We start from the raw sequence: 9,076 nt of genomic DNA on the forward strand, positions 1-9,076 counted from the left end.
GAGTAAGACAGTTAGAAATGCTTTGGATGCACTTGCTGTATTGGTACAGATATACTGAGGCACAGACTTTATGAGGTCTGTGTCTTTTAATCTATGTAGAGTATGTTAGCTTTGATGTCATCTTTATGCTAGTGCACTGCTACAGTAAACTTTTAATAGATAATGTAAAAACTTTTTTAACAGGCACCATTGTATCATGGCTGTCATCGCATCATCCAAGTGGATGCTGCACACTGGTGGTGGTTGAGGAGAGATCCCCCCATATGATTGTAAAGTGCTTTGAGTGTATGGCAATACACAATAAATTGCTATGTAAATGCCTCATTCATTCATTCAAAGTCTATTAAAAAGAGCCAATTGTCTTTTGGGCAAGGCATCACCTGTTTTTGCTCTGGATAAAACTCATAAAACTGAAAGTCTGTAATTACAAAGAGGTGCCAAGATGTCTGGTAAAAAGCACTTCATCAGAAAAAAAGCAATCCCCTTTCAGTCAGTCCCAAATTTGCATAGCTATTTAAACTGGACATCCAGATATAAATAAGGATGGGTTGTTTATCACAGCATTGGAGGGCAGGTCTGACCAATGAGAAGCAGATGACTTGACTATCTGGTACTTCCAGGTGTTGTGTGGTGGGTGTGCTTACCCAGGCAACAGAGAGCATCAGGTTTGAGTGTATCCAAGCGTTCTCGCTTGAATTATGGTTCTTGGAGACAGAGCCCAACACTCAACCATGCTCCGCCCCAGTTCCTTTTTTCCTGGAAATGCACGAGGAGCTAATGAAACTGTTGCACCTTACTGCCATAACACGATACACTGGTTCCTACACTCTCATCACTCTTGACAATGGTCCAGTGAGAGAATACACAGGATTTCCCCATGTGGAGAGAGCGATTGCAGTGCATTTTGCAAGCAAAATGCCACCATCTGAAGGGGCTGTCCAATACTCCAGTCCAGAGCATGTAAGTTACCTCTCTCCTCATAGTGAGAGCTTATAGCCATGCATTCCATGGCTGTCCTGCAGGTATTCAAGCCAGGGTCTGTACAAGGGTGGTCCCAACCCAAAGCATGCAGGAACTGTGTACAGTGACTGATTATGCCCTCCTGGCTATGAAAGTAACAGCATAGGCTCTGGAGAGGGCGATGTCCACATTAGCAGTCCAGGAGTGCAACCTGTGGCTCAACCTTGGGGGGATGGAGGATGCTGAAGAAGCGGGCTTTCTCAGCACCCACATTTCTCAGGTTGGTCTCTTGGCGACACTGTTGAAGAATTTGCGTAGCAATTAAAACTGTGGGCGGCTAAGGAACTGAGGCCTGCCTCGGCATGGGTCAGGATCTTGGACGTAAGGGTGCTGAGTCTGGGCCCTTTACAAGCTACCGTTCAAAATGCTGACCTTCAAACACATTTTAACATGTGTCAGGTATCAAGGTTCATGGCAAAAGACCTGAAGGACGCATGCTTTCATGTCTCGATCCTTCCAAGACTTCGAAACACAGGCATGTTAGTACACAGTTCTTCCCTTTGGGCTGTCCCTGTCTCCTCGCATCTTTGCAAAAGTCACAGAGGCTGCCCTTGCCCCTCTGAATTTATTTGCATTCTCATGTCTCAACATCAGGTTTATTCTACCTCAATCATGAGAGTTGGTTTGCACATAGAGGGACATGGTCTTCGACCACCTAGCCAGTATGGAACTGACAGAATAGCAACTCTTTTTTCAGTGTAGATTGGGCTCAGTCACTAAGATAGCACACATCTCAGAGAATAGCCCTCAGCCTGTGCTGAACTGTTTGAGAACGCTCAAGTCTCAAATATCTCAGAGGCTCCTGGAAGATACAACCTGAAGTGGTGTGTTTTCATGGATTGGTGTTCTTCCTATGGGAAGGACCTTTGGAGATGTGGTATTGGATCTGTGCTATCCTAGTTCCAAGAGGGTTTGGACAGGTTCCTGTCTGCATCTACACTCAAGGTGTGCATGGCTGCTAATGCAGCAAACCACGACACTGTAGATGGCAGATCATTGTGGAAGCACAATCTGGTTATCAGATTCCTAAAAGGTGCCCGGAAGTTGAATCCTCCAAGGCCACGCCTCATCCCCTCTTGGGATCTCTAAGTGGTCCTTCAGGCCTTAAAGAGAGATCCGTTGAGCCCTTCAGTCAGTTGTACTTAGGGCCCTCTCTATGAAGACGGCCTTCCTACCTCAACCTGGATATGTGCCCAAAGGTTCCCACCACTTCTTTTAGGGATCAGGTGGTATCCCTGCAAGCTATCCCATCACAGAAAGGGGACACTGACTTGTCTCGGTTGTGTCCAGTGCAAGCTCTGCACCAAATCCTTGCAAACAGTAAATTTTTATGAAGTCCAAGACTACTGCAGTACTGATCAGTGCAACATAACCAGAAGATAAGTAATTCATCTTCTCATATACATGTGAGTTTATGAATATTCAATTCACAACTGTGATGGAAAATGCCACATCCATTAGAAGGAAGGAAACAAAATGAACAGTAGTGAAACTTCTGTAAGAATAATACTGTAGTAGATCAGTATGTTGAAATGGGTATTTAACATGCCTTTGGTAAGTGATCAGAAACTGGGAATAAATTGGGATATAAGATGTGGGTGGACGCCTGTGCAGATGTCCTTGGAGGTCTAGACATCTGTGTTGTTAAAGCCATATATGGAAAGGATGGAAAAGACTATATCAGGAGGGAGCACAGTGATACATGGGTTGATTCAAACCTTAAATCAGCCACCCATCCTCTGTATTACTGCATGTGAGCTGACTGTTGAAGATCAACAAAGGACAAAGAGGCAGAAATGTGTAATAAGTTAGAAGATTATAGTCATGAGGCGTTGACCACAGTGACTCTGTTTTGTGCCAGGACACAGATAAATGGGTTCATGCTTTATGTTTTACAGAAAACACATAAATTCTGACAAATCCATTGTTAGGAATGTGAGTCAGACATTAGTTCTTTGGAAGCTCACTTTTTCATCAAGCAAAAGAAGAACTCAAGCGTTTATATTCTAATGGCACTCCTATAGTTTTTAATTTCCTGATGATAATCACACATGTGCAGGTAATTTGCTTTATTTTCAACATTAAACACCAAACTTGTGCAAAAAGTCTGGAATAGTTTATACAAATTATGCCATAAATATTGTGGACTACACACCAAATGTGGCCGCCGGTGTCATTTAGCCATGTCCAGTAGACCCAGGTCTTCACTATGGTGATGTAAGTTCATAATAATTTTGTTTTATTTTGTTATGTTGTACTGTCATGATGATATTTTAGAACTTCATCCCATCTCTAAATTAAAACCATTTTAAACAGTATAACACATAAAAGACAGACAGATTTATAGACACAATACTTTTAATTACAGGACACTATTAAAAGCTATTTTTTAGCACCCCTAAACCTCTAAACCTGCCAACCTCTCAGCAATGTAAAAGATGTAACAAGCACATAAAAGTACAGTTACAATCATTTCTTTATAACAAATTGACTTTTGTTTGTTTGTAAAATTGATTTTAGCACCAAACACTTCATTGTCTTTTGACGCCATACCATAGCTTTGTGTGAGGAAACAAGTGAAAGTTTGAAGTGCTGAGCATCTTCCCTTTTCTCATTCAAAAGATAAATTCAAAACTTTAGCATGTCACAATCAGTCACAAGACACATAAGAGCCAATGGCATCACTGATGTGAAGCTGTGTCATCATATTTCTTGACACAGCTATTTTTGTTCAGTGAGTGTTTCAAAGAAGTATTTTAAGTATTTTAAGAAAGCATTAAATTGTGCAATGTTTTAGAAAAGGCATGAAAACAACTAATATTTAGCAAAAACTACATAGAGATTATTGAACTGTCTAAATATTTGTAAGTGATTTAGAGCACAGAAAAACTTGTATTAAGGAATGTTTGTGCCAAATGAAAAAGTCAGTGTTGAGCTGTAAACAGGTCTGAAGCTGCTGGTGTCTCTCCATGCAGGCTGGCAGTTCTGCATAAAGCTACATTTTAGCCACCCCTAACCAAAGCTCACAAAGAGACACTTTTACACTTTCTATGAAAAACAAAAATCTGAATGTTTACTAAGTGCAAATAGCATGTTGTGTTGACAGAGGCTATTTACACTACCTCTGCCCACTAACATGTGCTTTGGCTCAATAACATTACAAAACACAGCCATTAAGTAACAGCTCTAGTGGCGTAGATAGTAAAGCAGGTACTTCAGACATTTTGACGCAGTCGACCCGAGGTCGAACCTGCCTTTTGCCAAACTCGTTCTTCTCTCTTTTCATCACATATCAAACTGGAAGGGCAGTTATTTTTAATAAAAATGAAGGAAATAATCAAAAAGTGGAAAATAAAGTGTTTACCAGGTAGGATTAGGGGGAGGTGTATGGAGAGCTTTACTGTCCTATTAAGCAATATCCATTTAATAATTTTAAGAAAAATTATCATTTACGCTCAGTATGCCATTATTGCATACCGTTTTATATTTTACTACAGCACTGAGGCCAGAAAGTAGTGTAAACAGTCTAAAAAGTACAATTTATTGCACAGAACATACTGATATTTTTACATAATGTAAACAGAATCTATCACTATTTGCACTTAGTGTAAATAGCATATCGCTAAGAAAATATTGCTATTTGCACTTAAATAGCATCTATTATTTTACTGAAATCCCCCCTGAAATGTCACTTGGATAATAATTTGGAAAACACTGTATATCCTCAGATCCATTGCAACATTAACACAAGAGAACTGTTTGTGGCGACTAATTAAACACCAGTAAACAACTGCACAGCAAATTGCACAAAACATATAAAAATACGGTAACACTTTAGTTTGGGAACTAATTCTCACTAATAACTAGTTGTTTATTAGCATGCATATTACTAGAATATTGTCTGTTTATTAGTACTTATAAAGCACATATTTATCTATTATATATCCTTATTCTGCATGACCATTTTTAGATCCCTTAATCCGACCCCTAACCAGAGATGGGAAGTAACGAAGTACAAATACTTTGTTACTGTACTTAAGTAGATTTTTCTGGTATCAGTACTTTAATTCACTACCTACTTCTCTGACTACTCTCTACTGTTACGGAGTGAGGGAGACGTGAAGCGGGCGGATCCATCTGTATAACTTTATTAGAACGCAACAGAGACATGTTCATAAAACACAGGCAGGGTCGAACAGTGGCAAATAGGTATATATAGACAAAACAACAGAGTAATCTGGAACAGGCGAGGGTCGATCAACGGTGAACGTAATCCAAGGGGCTAGGCAAAAGGGTATTCTGAATAGGACAGGCTAGCGTTCCAAAGGGCAGACAGCGATACAGACAAAACAAAAAAACAGGCGTAAATTCAAAACATGGAGAACTAGACAAGAACACAGGTAACTCTGACAAGGCTTTGTACGAATGCTAACACAATACAATACTTAGCGAGTCGTGAGAGGAAGTCCAAGGCTTATATAGGGTCTCTGATTGGGTGCAGATGATCAGCGCAATGGCTGATGGGGAACGTAGTCCAGGGTGTGGTGCAATAGTCAGTGTAATGTGAATGTCAAATGGCGTGAGAGGGCGACATCTGGTGGTGAGCGAACCGAAGGTCACCGGCCAGATACGTGACATAGCCCCCCCCAAAAAGCGGCTTCCAGACGCTCCATACAAACAGTCCAGGAGAGTGGTGGGGCGGAGGCGAAACAAGGTGAGGGAAGGAGGGACTGAGGTAGGACCGGCAGAGCAGGGTGAGCTTGAGACCACCACAGCAAAGCAGACGAGACCGAAGATCCCCACAGCGGAACAGGCGGAGCAAGAACCCTCCAGGACGGAGCAGACAGGGTGGATGCCCTCCAGGGTGGAGCAGACAGAGCAGATGGGGCGGATGCCCTCCGGGGCGGATGCCCTCCAGGGCGGAGTGGACAGGGCAGGCGCCCACCAGGGTGGAGCAGACGGAGCAGGAGCCCACCAGGGCGGAGGAGGCAGACCAGAAGCCCACCAGGGTGGTACAGACACCCATGGCATAGACTGGGACCTGGGGAAAACAAGGACAGAGGAGGCAGACAGAGCGACAAGGAGAGAGGCTGGAGAAAACAGTAGGTCTTGTTAGCATGTCTTTGGCATAGCCGTGACAGGATGGGCAGAGAGTTCATCCATGGCCTCCGTGGCAGTGACAGGACAGGCAGAGAGTTTGTTGACGACCTCCATGGCCGTGACAGGATGGGCAGAGAGTTCGCTGAAGGCATTCATGGCCGTCACATGACAGGCAGAGAGTTCGTTGGCGGCCTTCATGGCCGTGACAAGACAGGCAGAGAGTTCGAGATGTGACAAGGCTTTGGGAGGTCAGGCGAGACATGACGAGGCTCTGGGAGGTCAGACGTGACATGACTTAACTCTGGATGACCAGCTGAGACGTGACTTGACTCTGGACAACCAGCTGAGACGTGACGAGACTCTGGAAGATCCGCTGAGATATGACAAGACTCTGGATGACCAGCCGAGACATGACTTGACCCAGGAACAATAGCAGTGACTTGACTTGGTTCATGAAGAACAGCTATGACTTGACTTAGCTCATGAAGATCAGCTGAGGCTTGACTTGGTTCATGAAGATCAGCTGTGCCTTGACTAGGGCTGCACGATTAATCGAATACGATTTCCTTGCGCATTTTGTCAGTAAGGCTGGTTCAGTAATCAACAGTAAATCTCCATCACCTGCTTTCAGATGGAGCAGCAATTACTACACAGAGTCGTAGTTCACGGATAGGTTACGCAAAAAAAATCATAGAGGATATTATTGCGCGATTCTGAAATCGAAAGAAATCGTTTGCGATACTGAGAGCTGTTTGCGTAGCTTCTCAGTGAACTACAGCTCTGTGTAGGTAGTACATCTAAAAGCATGTGAAAATACCACAATTAATAACGTTTTAACTCCAAACTCACTTCATAATGTCAGGCGAGTGTTTGAATAAATGCCTCTGTGAGATGATGTGGCTTCTTACACAAAATAAGGCAACATATTTCATAGTATTCTAAGCAGTGATAAAGGAATTGTATTATAAATATACTTTATTATAATGAAAATTATAATAATAAGAACTCAGATAACCCATATATTGGCGTAGTTGTGTGTTTATTAGTCACGTTGAATCTATTAATACAGTTAAATCTTCTGTTTATTCAGCGGCAGCGATCGTGATTTCATGGGCGTCTTCTTTGGGCGTATTTGGCGTTTCCGCGCGAGAGCGCTCTCTGGCCTTTGGATGAAGATTTACTGCTGACCACAGAACCGTACTTCACTGAAAGATACGCATGACAATTGCAGCTTCTGCCTAATTGTGATTATGATTTCATTTCAATTTATCGTGCATCCCTAGGCTTGACTTGGCTCATGGAGGTCAGCTGTGGCTTGACTTGGCTCATGAAGATCAGCTGTGGCTTGACTTGGTTCATGAAGGTCAGCTGTGGCTTGACTTGGCTCATGAAGGTCAGCTGTGGCTTGACTTGGTTCATGAAGGTCAGTTGTGGCTTGACTTGGCTCATGAAGGTCAGCTGTGGCTTGACTTGGCTCATGAAGATCAGCTGTGGCTTGACTTGGCTCATGAAGATCAGCTGTGGCTTGACTTGGTTCATGAAGGTCAGCTGTGGCTTGACTTGGCTCGGCTCATGAAGGTCAGCTGTGGCTTGACTTGGCTCTTGAAGATCAGCTGTGGCTTGACTTGGCTCATGAACATCAGCGGTGGCTTGACTTGACTTAGGAAACACAGCTGTAACTTGACTCAGAAAGAACAGCTCTGACTTTGCTTGACTCAGGAAACACAGTTGTAACTTTACTTGACTTAGAAAGAGCAGCTCTGACTTTACTTGACTCAGGAAACACAGCTGTGACATTACATGACACCGGGATGGCAGTAGTGACATGACAGAGCGTTGTTGTCGCCGCCATTTTGTGAATGGGCTATGCTGTCGCTGCCAGTACGTGAGCGCACTCTGATGCGGCTGCCATTTCACTAGCGGGTTTCAACACCGGAGTAGCGATCATTATGCTATAGTGTCCCAGGGTTTGCGGCTGACTAGACCTGTGGCCGCCATTACCACGTTGTTGTGTTCCACCTCTGCAACGCCCACAGTGAATGGCGAGCTCACACACAGCAAAGCAAAGTCTATGAATTGTAAAAGTGATGAACGCGGAGCCCCGCGAAAAAGTGTTGACTTGAGATTGCGAGGGCAGATTAATGCCCTCGCAGAAAAAGTCTGGGAGATTAGAATAGTGTGCAACTGCCAAATACTCTTGTATATAGCCCTCGAGCAATCACGTGCCCTGCTTGAGGGCTAATAACTTGCAGTGTCCATGCCTGGCCAGTGTCTGGGCGAAAAGCTGCTGGATCCTTGTGGGGCCGAGTATTCTGTTACGGAGTGAGGGAGACGTGAAGCGGGCGGATCCATTTGCATAACTTTATTAGAACGCGACAGAGACATGATCATAAAACACAGGCAGGGTCGAACAGTGGTGAACAGCTATATATGGACAAAACAAGAGAGTAAACCAGAACAGGCAAGGGTAGATCAACAGTGAACATAATCCAAGGGGCTAGGCAAAAGGGTAATCCGAATAGGACAGGCTAGAGTTCCAAAGGGCAGACGGCGATACAGACAAAACTAGACAAGAACACGGGTAACTTTGACAAGGCTTCGTACGAATGCTAACGCAATACAATACTCAACGAGTCATGAGAGGAAGTCCAAGGCTTATATAGGGTCTCTGACTGGGTGCAGATGATCAGCGCAATGGCTGATGGTGAACGTAGTCCAGGGTGTGGTGCAACAGCCAGTGTAATGTGAATGTCAAATGGCGTGAGAGGGCGACATCTGGTGGTGAGCAGACCAAAGGTCACCGGCCAGACTCATGGAGGATCGCATTCAATAACAAATCATGGATCGGTTAGTCTGGCAACGCGATTCAGCTCGCGCACGCTCCGCATCTCCGCCAAACAGTTTCTATCAGAGTAATCAATGTAAGTGACTCGAGAATGGAGTGGAAGCGCCCATG

This window comes from Labeo rohita, chromosome 11 (genome assembly GCF_022985175.1).
Source record: "Labeo rohita strain BAU-BD-2019 chromosome 11, IGBB_LRoh.1.0, whole genome shotgun sequence".
In the NCBI taxonomy this organism is placed as follows: Eukaryota; Metazoa; Chordata; class Actinopteri; order Cypriniformes; family Cyprinidae; genus Labeo; species Labeo rohita.